Below are 15,785 nucleotides of genomic sequence, written 5' to 3'. Positions count from 1 at the left end.
AAAAAACGACCATGTATCATAAGCCGTTTTTCGCCGAAAAAAATGACCATGTATAGTAAGGCGTTTTTAGCCGAAAAAAACGACCATGTATAGTAAGGCGTTTTTCGCTGAAAAAAACGACCATGTATAGTAAGGCGTTTATAGCCTAAAAAACGACCATGTATAGTTAGGCGTTTTTAGCTGAAAAAAAACGACCATGTATAGTAAGGCGTTTTTAGCTGAAAAAAACGAACATGTATAGTAAGAAGTTTCTAGCTGAAAAAAACGACCATGAATAGTAAGGCGTTTTTAGCTGAAAAAAACGAACATGTAAAGTAAGTTGTTTTAGCTGAAAAAAACGACCATGTATAGTAAGGCGTTTTTAGCTGAAAAAAACGACCATGTGTAGTAAGGCGTTTTTAGCCGAAAAAAACGACCATGTATAGTAAGGCGTTTTTAGCCGAAAAAACGACCATGTATAGTAAGGCGTTTTTAGCCGAAAAAAACGACCATGTATATATAGTAAGGCGTTTTTCGCTGAAAAAAACGACCATGTATATAGTAAGGCGTTTATAGCCGAAAAAACGACCATGTATAGTTAGGCGTTTTTAGCTGAAAAAAACGACCATGTATAGTAAGGCGTTTTTCGCTGAAAAAAACTACCATGTATAGTAAGAAGTTTCTAGCTGAAAAAAACGACCATGAATAGTAAGGCGTTTTTAGCCGAAAAAAAACGACCGTATAGTAAGGCGTTTTTAGCCGAAAAAAACGACCATGTATAGTAAGGCGTTTTTCGCCGAAAAATATGACCATGTATAGTAAGGCGTTTTTAGCTGAAAAAAACGACCATGTATAGTAAGGCGTTTCTAGCTGAAAAAAACGACCATGTATAGTAAGTTGTTTTAGCCGAAAAAAACGACCATGTATAGTAAGGCGTTTTTCGCCGAAAAAAATGACGATGTAAAGTAAGGCGTTTTTAGCCGAAAAAAACGACCATGTATAGTAAGGCGTTTTTCGCCAAAAAAAATGACGATGTAAAGTAAGGCGTTTTTAGCTGAAAAAAACGACCATGAATAGTAAGGCGTTTTTAGCTGAAAAAAACGACCATGTATAGTAAGGCGTTTTTCGCTGAAAAAAACGACCATGTATAGTAAGGCGTTTTTAGCTGAAAAAAATGACGATGTAAAGTAAGGCGTTTTTAGCTGAAAAAAACGACCATGAATAGTAAGGCGTTTTTAGCTGAAAAAAACGACCATGTATAGTAAGTTGTTTTAGCTGAAAAAAACGACCATGTATAGTAAGGCGTTTTTCGCTGAAAAAAACGACCATGTATAGTAAGGCGTTTTTAGCCGAAAAAAAACGACCATGTATAGTAAGGCGTTTCTAGCTGAAAAAAAAACGACCATGTATAGTAAGGCGTTTTTAGCCGAAAGAAACGACCATGTATAGTAAGGCGTTTTTCGCTGGAAAAAACGACCATGTATAGTAAGGCGTTTTTAGCCGAAAAAACGACCATGTATAGTAAGGCGTTTTTAGCCGTAAAAAACGACCATGTATAGTAAGGCGTTTTTAGCCGAAAAAAACGACCATGTATAGTAAGGCTTTTTCGCAAAAAAACCCCCCACCATGTATAGTAAGGCTTTTTCGCAAAAAAACCCCCCACCATGTATAGTAAGGCGTTTTTAGCCGAAAAAAACGACCATGTATAGTAAGGCGTTTTTCGCTGGAAAAAACGACCATGTATAGTAAGGCATTTCTAGCTGAAAAAAACGACCATGTATAGTAAGGCGTTTTTAGCCGAAAAAAACGACCATGTATAGTAAGGCGTTTTTCGCTGGAAAAAACGACCATGTAGAGTAAGTCGTTTTTAGCCGAAAAAAACGACCATGTATAGTAAGGCGTTTTTCGCTGAAAAAAACGACCATGTATAGTAAGGCGTTTTTAGCCGTAAAAAACGACCATGTATAGTAAGGCGTTTTTAGCCGAAAAAAATGACGATGTAAAGTAAGGCGTTTTTAGCTGAAAAAAACGACCATGTATAGTAAGTTGTTTTAGCTGAAAAAAAACGACCATGTATAGTAAGGCGTTTTTAGCCGAAAAAAAACGACCATGTATAGTAAGGCATTTCTAGCTGAAAAAAAACGACCATGTATAGTAAGGCGTTTCTAGCTGAAAAAAATGACGATGTAAAGTAAGGCGTTTTTAGCTGAAAAAAACGACCATGAATAGTAAGGCGTTTTTAGCTGAAAAAAACGACCATGTATAGTAAGTTGTTTTAGCTGAAAAAAAACGACCATGTATAGTAAGGCGTTTTTCGCTGAAAAAAACGACCATGTATAGTAAGGCGTTTTTAGCCGAAAAAAAACGACCATGTATAGTAAGGCGTTTCTAGCTGAAAAAAAAACGACCATGTATAGTAAGGCGTTTTTAGCCGAAAGAAACGACCATGTATAGTAAGGCGTTTTTCGCTGGAAAAAACGACCATGTATAGTAAGGCGTTTTTAGCCGAAAAAACGACCATGTATAGTAAGGCGTTTTTAGCCGTAAAAAACGACCATGTATAGTAAGGCGTTTTTAGCCGAAAAAAACGACCATGTATAGTAAGGCTTTTTCGCAAAAAAACCCCCCACCATGTATAGTAAGGCTTTTTCGCAAAAAAACCCCCCACCATGTATAGTAAGGCGTTTTTAGCCGAAAAAAACGACCATGTATAGTAAGGCGTTTTTCGCTGGAAAAAACGACCATGTATAGTAAGGCATTTCTAGCTGAAAAAAACGACCATGTATAGTAAGGCGTTTTTAGCCGAAAAAAACGACCATGTATAGTAAGGCGTTTTTCGCTGGAAAAAACGACCATGTAGAGTAAGTCGTTTTTCGCCGAAAAAAACGACCATGTATAGTAAGGCGTTTTTAGCCGTAAAAAACGACCATGTATAGTAAGGCGTTTTTAGCCGAAAAAAATGACGATGTAAAGTAAGGCGTTTTTAGCTGAAAAAAACGACCATGTATAGTAAGTTGTTTTAGCTGAAAAAAACGACCATGTATAGTAAGGCGTTTTTAGCCGAAAAAAAACGACCATGTATAGTAAGGCATTTCTAGCTGAAAAAAAACGACCATGTATAGTAAGGCGTTTTTAGCCGAAAAAAACGACCATGTATAGTAAGGCGTTTTTCGCTGGAAAAAACGACCATGTATAGTAAGGCGTTTTTAGCCGAAAAAAACGACCATGTATAGTAAGGCGTTTTTCGCTGAAAAAAACGACCATGTATAGTAAGGCGTTTTTAGCCGTAAAAAACGACCATGTATAGTAAGGCGTTTTTAGCCGAAAAAAACGACCATGTATAGGAAGGCATTTCTAGCTGAAAAAAAACGACCATGTATAGTAAGGCGTTTTTAGCCGAAAAAAACGACCATGTATAGTAAGGCGTTTTTCGCTGGAAAAAACGACCATGTATAGTAAGACGTTTTTAGCCGAAAAAAACGACCATGTATAGTAAGGCGTTTTTAGCTGAAAAAAACAACCATGTATAGTAAGGCGTTTTTAACCGAAAAAAACGACCATGTATAGTAAGGCGTTTTTCGCTGAAAAAAACGACCATGTATAGTAAGGCGTTTTTCGCTGAAAAAAACGACCATGTATAGGAAGGCGTTTTTTGCTGAAAAAAAACGACCATGTATAGTAAGGCGTTTTTAGCCGAAAAAAACGACCATGTATAGCAAGGTGTTTTTAGCCGAAAAAAATGACCATGTATAGTAAGGCGTTTTTCGCCGAAAAAAACGACGATGTATAGTAAGCCGTTTTTAGCTGAAAAAAAACACCATGTATAGAAAGGCGTTTTTAGCTGAAAAAAACCACCATGTTTCGTAAGGCGTTTTTGGATGAAATAAACGACCATGTATAGTAAGGCGTTTTTGGACGAAATTTTAGCCAAAAAAAACGACCATGTATAGTAAGGCGTTTTTAATCGAAAAAAACGACCATGTATATATAGTAAGGTGTTTTTAGCCGAAAAAAACGGCCATGTATTGTAAGGACTTTTTAGACGAAAAAAAGGACCATGTATAGTAAGCCGTTTTTAGCCGAAAAAAACGACCATGGATAGTAAGGCGTTCACAGAGGTGAATAAGTTCTTCAGAAACTCTGCACTCAGTATTCACTTTTCTTTATTTTGGTGGGGGGGGGGGGGGGGAGGGGCAGACAATTTTGCCTAATAAGGTTAGACTACATTGCAATTAGTAGAAGCTATCATCTGTTTTCATCTGCCACTTTACGCACACACACTTCCTCGTGACTCCCACCAAGACATGGAAGGAGGGGAGGGATGTGCGGCCATATTGTTCATTTCCAATGGCCGCTGTCCTTCAAAGGGTTAAAGATGCGTTTCATCTCTCGAGCCAAATCTGCTGTTTCACCTGAAATTGTAGGGAGAGGAAAAAAAAAAAGCATGAGTGCACGACATCGTTTCCGTTTGTTTTTTATTGACCCCAAAGTATCATGGAATGAATGTGCTGTCAGTCATGACAACAGTCCTTGGCTGCAAAAGGAAGCCAAAGCCAATCAAAACTGTCATTGTGACAAACGCAGCGAGAGGCTAAATTGCGAGAAAATAAGCGTCATGAAAGCGCACTCACATAAGCTTAATGATCCGTTTTGCACGGCCAAAGTGCACTCGACGCAGTGAGAATGCTGACAATTCGTTTGCCCCCTAAGCGCTCACCGGCTCGCTTTCCCTGAATCATTTCACACATTCGGGAATCACGTGGCCCTTGCCTATAGACTTTGGAGTGCCCACTCAAGTGTTTCCATCGATGCAAACAATTTGGAAATGCTCGTTCTAGATTGCGACACGCTTCGTCGAGCTCCCGGTGAACTTTTATTGCAGGAAACGGAGACTCGTTTAGGTTGGCAGTTCAGCTGACGTCGAGCGGCACCGATAGAAACACGTCAGAGATACGCAGCAATGATTTGGATACTGTAGTGAAGAGTTCGACCAACAATTGGTCTTTCATGGAGCCAGGCCAACGTGAGTGCTTATACCGGCTCAGTCAAATCCTATCCGGTGTGTGTGATTCAAACAGCTGTTAGTGGCGATTACAAATCTCCAGGTGACGGTCATACACAGACACACACACACACACACACGAGAGTCACGAGGATCGACACATCTCATAGTATAATGTGATGAGCTGTTTTTGATTTTTTTTTAAATTATGAACACAACGCTGTTTTCTTTTTGCATACAGAAGATGTGAACGGTCGGCCTGTTTCCGGTAGACGTGGATAATCTTATGGGACCTAATACAAGGACTAAAAATGTTCATCGCCCTTTTGCTGTTTGAGAGGTAATCATTGCATTTACACGTTTTTTAATTTTGGTCGACATAAAAATATGTTAAATAAAGTATCACAATTGCTCATCGTAAGACATGACTGTTCATTTTAATTGAAGATGATCAACACGAAGGCACATTTGACCCACGTTGGTTCACGTGCGGGTGTACCTAATGTCTGGTCACTGTATTCTGTAATCGCGCTTGAACAGTTGTGTTTGCGAGCGCTACCGGCGCACATCTGATGTATCCCACTAACCGTCCGTACACTGCTGATGCATTGCGATTAAGGGTTTAGGTTATCAAAAACACAGATTTGTCCATGCTGGTCCGAATCTCAGGATGGACCCAAAAGCACGACTGAGCAAAACCATAGAAGTCAACCAACGTCATTATTTTACAGAAAATGTTCCAAAGAGAATCCTTCGCTGGCGACACTCGAAATTGTGCCCGACGCGCGGGGAGAAAACCTGCGACGACGTGGGGCAACTGAGCTGGGCGTGGAACTTCGGACGTCTTGACTTGCGAGGCAAATCATTCGGCCGCCGTGCCGCCAGCAGGTCAGAGTGAAATTCTCCTGCGGGTCATGTTGTCTGTCTGCATTCGCGGCCAAATTCTTTGGAGTCGGAAAGATCTCAGGGTGTGTATTACGAACACCTCAGCGTGTGTTGAATAAACGAGGTTTATTCTACAAGCCGCCTTTTGAATCAGCGAAATTGATTAAAATGCAAATGTCATTTTTATGTCTGACTGACTTTTAACTGAGGATGAAGGTGATGGAAAAGGTAACTCATTAAAAAAAAAAAAAGCTTCCCTGGGAATGAAGTCTCACAGGGCTCGAATCCTTGTTGGGCCTTTTGCAATCTTGCTTCATGAAAGACTTTCATTTCACCCATGAAAGATCAGCTGTTTGATGGCTTGCTTATTTTCAACAGAGACGGCTGGCAAAATTAGCGCGGGCGGCTAACCTTTCCCATCAAAGGGGAGCGTCGCAAGCACCTTTTGACAACAATCTAGGAAGTAATGAGCTGACGCATCAGAGCAGACCGAACTCTGCTCGCGCTAAAGGCACACACATGCTTGAATGTCGAACCAAGAAGTCGCAACAGGTTGGACATCCATGACGGAGCACGGCCGCAACTAAGACGATGACACCTTCATTCATTTCCTGCCTGTGAAAATATCGTGCGACTGCACTTAGTAAGTACATTCAAATGGTTGTGAACGGAAAACAATATCTTCAAACATACGTCGAGAGGAGCCAGATGAGGTGGCTCGGGCATCTGATTAGCATGCCTCTTGGACGCCTCCCTGGTGAGGTGTTCCGGGCATGCCCCACCCATCTGCACAGATTTCACTTCTCACAGTTGCTGTTTAGAGTTTCTACTATTCGCTGATGACGTGCAGTACACGTTTTGGATGCTTGGCAGTAGGATCAGCTGGCATTTATACTTATCTCATGGAACAGATACACATTTGCGCTGCCATCTGGTTTCAAAAAAAGGTTTTTTTTTTAACCGTGAGTGATCATTTTGACTTGAATTTCACTTCATTTCCTCACGTTGTGTTTGACAACAAGCCTTCGAGTCGAGGGCCTCACTGGGGAGACTCATGAATCCTGCCGTGTCATTTCAGTGTCTGTCGGGGTTGCCAGTTGTTGTTGATACGGGCCAATATCGGCCGTCTTCCCGGGCCCCTTCCTGGCAAGCAGCCGCCAGCAGCCAGTCAAGGGCCCGATGCAGGGGATCCCTCCCGTATTGTGAGTTCAACGTCTACACCAGCGCTATTGTTTTGGAGATTGATCTGGGCCAATGTCAACTGTCTTTCGGGGCCCCCTTCAGCTTGGGGCTCTTGGCAACTGCCTCGCTTGCCCGCCCGCCCTTGTGTGCCTTCTCCGGATGTTCCACTGCGCTTACTTTCACAGCGCCTCCAAAAGGCGCGATTTCATCCCGTCGTCGTCTGACCCACATCTCAGCAATGTTTTTAACCTCCCAAGCTTTAAATTGGTGACATTCCTGGACTGGCCCTTACGAACGCCGATCGCTCCGATGGGAAACTTGGAAATGTCACCACAGCGATGGGGCTTTGAGGGGAAACTGACCTTTGGGTGCCAGGACAACTTCAAGGATTGCGCACGTTTTGCCGGCGTACCAAGTCCCACTTTCACAGCAGTATTCGCACAAGTAATAACCACTCTCCTGCAAATTTCGTCGAGTCGTAGTCGCAGTCATTTCTGTGCAAATCTAGTGGGTATAATGGCCGAGAAATTAAGCAATCCATCTCTCAAAAGCAAAGCGCCCGGCTTCACAAGCACTCTTCCCATTCGCGCGTGGCTGCATGTCGAGCTCGTGCGGGGCGGTGTGCCCGTGGCTACAATTGCAGTCGTGGGACACATTATGAAGCCAAACCACACAGTGCGGTCTGGTGCGTTATAGTCCTTGTGACAAAGATTGTGCTGAGATGATGCTGAGGAGGCAATTGGGTCTGTGGGGGAAGACAGAAAAATACCACAAGCCACCATGGAGCATGTGGGGGGCCGGGAAGGGCGGTGGGGGGGGGGCAGATGGAAGACAAATATCTTCTCTTAGTGGATGCATTCCCTTGAGCGGCAAGAGTTTAACGTATGCTTGAGTTCTAATTTTTACTCTGCGAATAGTGCTCCCGTCATTCCCCGTCAAATCAGAGACAAGTGGCGTCACATATGACATGATGACATCAGCGATACGATTCCAGGACACAATGGACGTTTGGGACCTCATTGACTCCATGCAAACTCCACACAGGAAGGTCGGGGCCGGAATCGAACCCGGCACCTCTGCACCATGAGGCCCACGTGCTAACCCGTCGCCCCACTGTGCCGCTCTGTGATTTTCTAAAACGCACACGCGATGGCTCACACAAACACTTAAGCGGGCGATTTGCGTTTTTTTCCCCGACTCTTAGCCAGCTCCACACTGACACCATGATGAATGACTCTTGCCGTGCTTGTTGATGCGTGCGTGCGTGTGCGTGCACGCGCGCCTGCAAGGCTGAAATCACAGGGGTTGTCACCCCCCCAGAAAAAAAACAAGCAAAAAAAAAAACTACTCTCCCATGAAGCTGCCTGAGGATAATTAAATGTAGTTTGAAGAACAGCCGAGATATCATTTATTGACTTGTTTGTCTCCAACGCTACAAGACGAGTTAAAATAAAAGGTTTGATCCGGACTGTGCGGGGTGCCTCATTTTCAGGGCCGTGTTTCGCATTAATGGAATATGAGAATGACAAGTTGTAATTGACTTTACATGGCCCGGTTTATATGTGACATCATTTCTAAGCGTTGACGACCGAGTTATTCAGCTTGGCAAATGTTTTGTTATGATCATTTCCGGTATATGGCGCACTGTTGATTTACATCGCAATTCTCCATTGTGTGAAGAAAAATCGAGGTTGGCATGCTGCAATAACGACATTCCAGGCTGAGGGTGTTTACGTAATTCCCCGGTGATGCCGCTGCAGTGGGAATCAATCAGGGAGAGTTCTTTAGGGCTGTATCGGCGTTGGAGAGTGACCATGTTGTGTTTAATGCACAGCTCCCAAGGCAAACCATTAGCGTGTCTGCTGTTCCTCACCGCTCCCACCCCGGGGACACCTGTTACCAATTAAAGGAAATCGGAAACGCGTAGCTCGCCAGGAGCAGCGGGTACGGGAGTTCCACCGCACGTCTATTCTGCATACGGGAAAGAATCGCCAATTTTTGTCGTATGTGTACACTCGGGATCTTTTTGCCGCTTTGGCGCCAGCTGTTCGGGGAAAGGCAGACAATTGTAGCAGGACGGTGAGGTGGAAAAGACATGAAATGGGATGTCAACCTATCGGCTCCTTACACTCTTATTTATAAATAGCCCTCTGTGTGCGTTTTTTTCACACATCTTGTTCCTGTCATTCACCCCGTGACAGTGAGTAATGAGCTCCACTTACCTCTGCATATCATTTGCCGGTCAGAGCTTCCTTGCGCTTAGAAAACTAAAAATCTGGCCAAATAGGGGTGGTGAAACCCAGGGGGAGAGCAAGAGACTTGTCAGCGGCGTGGCCCGGGTGAGACCAAAGGTCATTTGGCAGGTGGCGCAGAACAAGCATCTGTAAAATAAGGGGATACATTGGGAAACTACCGGTATACGCCAAAACTTGACATTTAATCCAATGTTAATGGTTTGCCCAGGTAAATTGCTGGGTGCAATTGATATTAATGGCTCTCCAAATACTGTGGAAAGACCGTCAGCCGCACGCACACAAACACACAGGCGCATGCACACATACACACACACAAACAGCCACACTCCTACACACACACATTAACATTCAAGTGAAACGATAAAGCTGCTCTCGGTCATGTGACATCTCATTTTGTCCTCTCAAATGCTTTATATTGATTTTCTAATTTGATGTTTGTTGTTGAGCTTCAGGTTCACGAGAGAGAGAGCAGAGTATGATTGCGTAAGCATGTTGTGGCTGAACGAAATGTAAAGCGAGCAGAGGACCCAAAAGTGAGCCAGAGATGGTTGGTGGAGGTTATAAGGGAGTGTTGAAGGAGAAGGAGAGTCTGCTGACAGGAGCTTGGGACACAAGCTTCTGGCGAAATGACAATGAGGTCGAGGAATGACCTCATGGATGACACAAGAGGTGAGGCACGGAAAAAAACTCCAAGTGGCAAACGTTTGCACAATAATGGGCGAAATACCAGTCAATCATCCGGCACCCGCGTTTTATAGTGACCGGGAGAAATGCCTGCATTACTCCTGCCCGCCTCTAGGGGCACTACATCAAGTTTTGGATTGCGAGTAATTGACAAAAAAAAACTCAGGAAATCAGTCTTGAAATATGAAGGGGGCAGCAGGAAGATAAATTATTTTACCAAAATAATGTGACATCAGCGTGAAATTTGTAGTGGTGAACTGAAGAACGCCTTTAAAGGAGTCCTGCCAATAACACAATTGGAGGATACATTTCACACTGTCTGTTGACTTAACGCACTGTGAGTGCAGAACAAAATCTTTTGGCGTTCTTCGTTTCGCAGCGGTTCACTGGAGGTTGCGATGAGAGATACAGAACCCTACGGTACATTCTAATTGAGGCGACGAGGTCATGATTCCCACTGCCGCAAAAGAAATGAGTTCGATGAGGTTCAATCGCCATTAGACGTTGACCATCTGATTTCGTCGATCCAAAAAGTCTTTCATCTCAGCCAGCAGAATATGAATGCAGATTCGCCGGATGTTACGCAAGCGACAACAAAGATCAGAAGGTTTTAAAGCACACTTTAAAACCAAACCTCATCATTTATAAACGCCCACTAGCGCTAAAACCTCCGATCCCTCCAAGTCTCACTTGCATACAAATGCGTTTCATCAAGAGGAGTCGTGTCACTCGTCAGGTTCTTCAAAGCTAGCATGACACACGACTGCGCCGGCGCACACCTCAAAGCACTTCACCAGCTGTATTTGTTGCCGCATTTCAGCGGCCTATAATTTCCATGAAAATGCATGCGTGTGTGTGAATGCGAGAGAGGGAGCGATAGAGAGAGAGAGATGAAGTGACAAAAGCGAGGCTCTCATACAAAACCACCAATCTCGTGAACGTCTCGCTTGTTGACCCACAGCGTTGCCACTGTCAATTTGTCGATGGAACGTCATGAATTCACATTTCAACCATTTCGTCCCTCTCTCGGGCTGTGCTCGCAGATGCGCGTAGAAGGTGAAAAGAAAAGTGCTCACCTGTGCTTCGCCACGCTGTGCTTTTGTTTCCGTGCGCTTTTCCGATCCTTCGTCTTTCCGTAATGCGGGTCGTCCGGGCCGCGCGTTTGTCGTGGCGAATCGTTGCCGGGCGAGCGCCGAGCCTCGTCGTCTTGTCATCGGCTTTGAAGGAGAAATGTTTTGATTCTCACAAAGAATTTCTCTCATCGTTGTAGTCGATGCACAAGTGGGTATAATGCTACAAGCATCGAAGAAAACAAACAAAACAACATTTCTCTCTTGCTAAATGTTTGATGAAGCGCTGTTTACTCACTTTTGGATTTTGGAATACGTCCCATAAACCCCGAAGCCTGCAAGCTACATTTACTGAACAAATACACACTTTTCTCCTAGTGAGACACGAGAGACGCGCGCGCGCACACACACACGCGCAATTCAGGTCGTAGGGGTTTTATGTTGTCTCACCCAATCCATGCAATGAAGGTGATATGTCTCGTCTTTGTCTCCTGAGTCGAGCATTATGGCCTATTACCGTCTTATGATCCTGTTCCGCATGTGCCGAAGAGCGAAATTGTGTATGCGAGTGTGTACCTCAGGGTATGGGGGTGGGGGTGAGATAATCTATTGTCTTTCATCGCATTTCTTTCCTGTGAAAGCTCTTTTCGAAGCACTTTCTTTGGCTATGGGTGAAATGGGCTTTCGGCCACGATGACATGACCGCAAATTAAGTGAACAGAACATATATCTGTGCACATTGAGAGTCACCCACATTCGTTCTCACACACGCTCCGAGGTCGACAGCAAAAGCTTTTGGCTGTCAATCCGTCATTGTTGTGCTATAAAAAAAAACGAAACGACATCGGTTTTGATGCGCGAGGCTGTTCGACCGCCGCTGAATGTCGCCCTCACGCCGTGTCGCTTGTTCTCATGCTGCACTCGATGTTCACACCGCCGTGACACTTTTTCACACGAGTTGAAGAATTTGCGAGCAAATCGCACGCCACGAAATCCACTCGCCGGAGGCCGAGCGTCATTCACTTTGTCTGCAGCTCGGACGCGCGGCTAACACTCCCCATCTCTTACTTTCTATGTTCCCTGTAGCCGTAGCGATTGGAGAGTAAACAAAAGCAAAATCTATAGACAAATATGCAGCGCCGTGAGTATATAATGAAGGCACGAATGATTTAAAGTGTGCATCTGAAGGCATGAAGGGATCAAATAATCCCTGACCCCCTGCACGGGAATAATAACACTTGTTGGGGTCAACGTGTTGACTGGCATTGAAGCCGATGTGATCCCTTCGCCACTTTGTTCCTTGCAGACAGCTCACTGGCAGCTCATTAAAACCCGAGGTCGGACAGGAGCCGGGAAACTGGGAAATTATTCTTTCTTTTGTGTGCCGCGTTGTTGCGCAGGGACCGACACGGCCTTGGACAAAAAAAATACTAATAATTAAAAAAAAATCAAAATCAAAAGTCAGGGATGGCTGTAATGCTGCTCCCGTGAGCCCCTTTCATATCGTTTCCTCTTGCGGTCGTCTTATCGATCCGCTTTCACCTGTATGCAAAATAACAATTTCACTTTGGACAAGGTGAATGCATTGTCCTCAGACATCCTCATCCCGATCAAGAAGTAATTCGCGAGCCCAAAGAGCATGAGTAAACCCACCGAGTAGAAGAAGAAACCAATCGATTGAACATACGCCTGATTAAATATGAATGCGATCCACAAGAGAATGTGCGAGTAACGACCATGTTTTGATCCAGGCTATCACTTGGAAACGTCCCCGTTTTTTTTCCCGAGTGTTCATCTCACGGTGCATCTGCGAGCCACTTGAATATTTTTTTTCAGACTTGAAATAAACTTCCAGTGTGTAAGGTTCGTCGCATGAATTTGAATCATCACCACATTCGGCGACATGAAAGAGGAAGTCATATCAAAGTCAGCACAATTGAAGTGATCTCATGTGACTTCGCGTGGATATTTGCCATGCGCGAATGATGAAAACCTACGTCGGGATTTTTATTTTTTTTTCGTTCATCTGGTCGAGAGCAACCTGTCTTGCTGTCCCACTGTGGTGACGGCTGTCCCGGAAAGAGTTAACTACTGGACTTTATGCGACCGATAAGGTGCATCTGCAAATGTATGCGGCTGTTATAGTTCATCCATTTCCGTCCATCCATTTTCCGAACCGCTTAATCCTCACGGGGGATGCTGGAGCCTATCCCAGCTGTCTTCGGGCAGTAGGCGGGGGACACCCTGAATCGGTTGCCAGCCAATCGCAGGGCACACGGAGACAAACAACCATCCACGCTCACATTCACACCTAGGGACAATGCTAGAGAGTTCAATCAGCCTGCCATGCATGTTTTTGGAATGTGGGAGGAAACCGGAGTACCCGGAGAAAACCCACGCAGGCCCGGGGAGAACATGCAAACTCCACACAGGGAGGCCGGAGCTGGAATTGAACCCGGTACCTCTGCACTGTGAAGCCGACGTGCTAACCACTGGACTACCGGGCCGCCCTGTTATAGTTCATACACTAGCTAATTGCACACCTCATTACATACACTTGCAGAATCATAAGATGAGGCCCACAAGTTTTGCGAAAAGGAGAAAGACGCAAACGCAAACTGGATTTAAATAAAAATAATATATCTGCTGAAACACAAACCAGAGCCTTGAGTGTTTTTTCCTGAATCAAGCCAATTACTCGCGTCCCGTGTGATGAATCGATGATTAGCGGCTGCTCTCACAGTAACTTCGTGCCGTGCCCCGCAGATGCCCAGCAGTGCTGCACTTTGACAAGTCATCTATAATCCAAGACCGACTCGTGTTCCTGAGCGGGGTAAAGGCCGCGGACCTCTGGCAGGTCAGCAGAGACCCTCTCGACTCAGGATTTTGTTTGTGGTGGCTGGACTCTGTGTTTGGGGGGGAGAGAGAGAGAGAATGTATTGAGTTAAAGCAATTTGACGATATAAGCTATCATGGCGGGCGGCCCGGTAGTCCAGTGGTTAGCACGTCGGCTTCACAGTGCAGAGGCACCGGGTTCGATTCCAGCTCCGGCCTCCCTGTGTGGAGTTTGCATGTTCTCCCCGGGCCTGCGTGGGTTTTCTCCGGGTGCTCCGGTTTCCTCCCACATTCCAAAAACATGCATGTCAGGCTGATTGGACGCTCTAAATTCTCCCTAGGTGTGAGTGTGGGCGTGGATGGTTGTTCGTCTCTGTGTGCCCTGCGATTGGCTGGCAACTGATTCAGGGTGTCCCCCGCCTACTGCCCGGAGATGGCTGGGATAGGCTCCAGCACCCCCCGCGACCCTAGTGAGGATCAAGCGGTTCGCAAAATGGATGGATGGAAGCTATCATGGATACTTTTTTATTAAATGCTTAATTTGAGCAGCGTATGCATGAGGATGCATTTTTTTTAAAAAAAATCTGTGTCTTAAAATGACTTGACTTGTATAGATCCATCCATGCAATGCGGCCAAGAGAAAACTCCACAAGTCGCCGCTGCCTTAAGGTTAGACTGTTTTCTTTTTTTGTTGTTTTTGTCCTTATTCCTGTGACTTTTGGTGTCTTTCTAGTGACCTCCTCATTTTCTTTTCCCATCCGCGTAAGCCACGTGTGTTCCGAATCTTTGCTTGCATTGTCTTTCTTTCATTTAATTTTGAGTGCTTTCAGATCAGAAGGTTTGGTTTTTCGTGAGCGCGGCACAAAATTCAACAAGCGCAAGTCGGTGGGCCCGCGCGAGCCACGACCTGGCCCAAGAGGTGTCACCTTTGTTCCGCACGAGCACCGGTTTTCATCAAACAGGAAGAGCCAACGAGACACAGTAATCATCGGAACGATTACACAAACAACATTTGGATTTTTGTCTCCCGCCGGCTGTTCGATCCATTTCGCCGTCGGGATTGATTTGCCGGCGCTTGTGTCTTTCCCTTTTGTCTCACAGCATTGTGTGCAAAACCACGATGTGCAATCACACCGTCTTTGTTTCACACCCAAATCGTGCCCTTGTTGAGTTTTGGGCTTCGGTTGGCAAACGTACGCACACGTGATGGAGATGATATTTCAGACGGCCTCCTCACACAGAGCACATTAGAAAATCAGAGCGCAATACTACTGTACAAGCCAAAGTCATTTTAGCTCTGGGGCCCACATGGAGAAAAATCGATTCCCAAGTGGGCCTCAACTCCTTTCTGCCCCACAACCCATCAAGTAGCGACGACTGTTTTCAAAAAGTCCCAGTGGAACTCTCCAAGGTGTTACTCCGGATCCCTCTGATTTATTCATCTGGAGAAGAGCATACGTTCCCTCACTGTATAGACGACGACCTTGCACGAGGGCTTGAGACGTACTCAGACTAACAATAAGACTGCCCCAGTTTAGCAACAGATTTCTCAACCGGAGACCTCTGAGCATGCAAACACTTGGATCAATCAAAACACCGACTGGCGACTCCCTCTTGAAAGACGAAATCCCGTTTCCGACTCCCGCGTAATTGAGCGGAAGAATATCCCAATGTATTCCAGCGACCTGTTTATCGGATGTTTTTTTTCCCTCTTCCACGGCGCGACGCCGCGTGTCCATTCTTCTTGGCCATCTGCCTACGTCTCCTCGTATCCCCGAGGATGTGATTAGAAGTGGCTTTTTCTCCCGGTGGGAAATCACTTGTGTTCCTTGCTAGCACGTCCACAGTGAGAGATTTGGCCCGAGACGTCCCAGCTACCAAATGACTCTGCGG

General features: G+C 45.1%; 1 long non-coding RNA gene across 1 annotated transcript; it reads right to left on the bottom strand.

Moving 5' to 3' along the window:
- Positions 1-4,202: 4,202 nt before the first annotated feature.
- LOC147194995 (uncharacterized) lies at positions 4,203-11,293 on the bottom strand. Its single transcript, XR_015102911.1, has 3 exons — positions 11,064-11,293; positions 9,271-9,429; positions 4,203-4,391 (listed from the first exon to the last, which is right to left on the bottom strand). It is a non-coding gene; the product is annotated as an uncharacterized LOC147194995 (long non-coding RNA).
- Between the last annotated feature and the right edge of the window lie 4,492 nt (positions 11,294-15,785).

Source organism: Hippocampus guttulatus, chromosome 14 (assembly GCF_054856545.1).
Source record: "Hippocampus guttulatus isolate MCC_2025c chromosome 14, RoL_Hgut_1.0, whole genome shotgun sequence".
NCBI lineage: Eukaryota > Metazoa > Chordata > Actinopteri > Syngnathiformes > Syngnathidae > Hippocampus > Hippocampus guttulatus.
The sequence above is the reverse complement of the archived record's forward strand: the minus strand, read 5'-3'. Positions and strand labels throughout refer to the sequence as shown.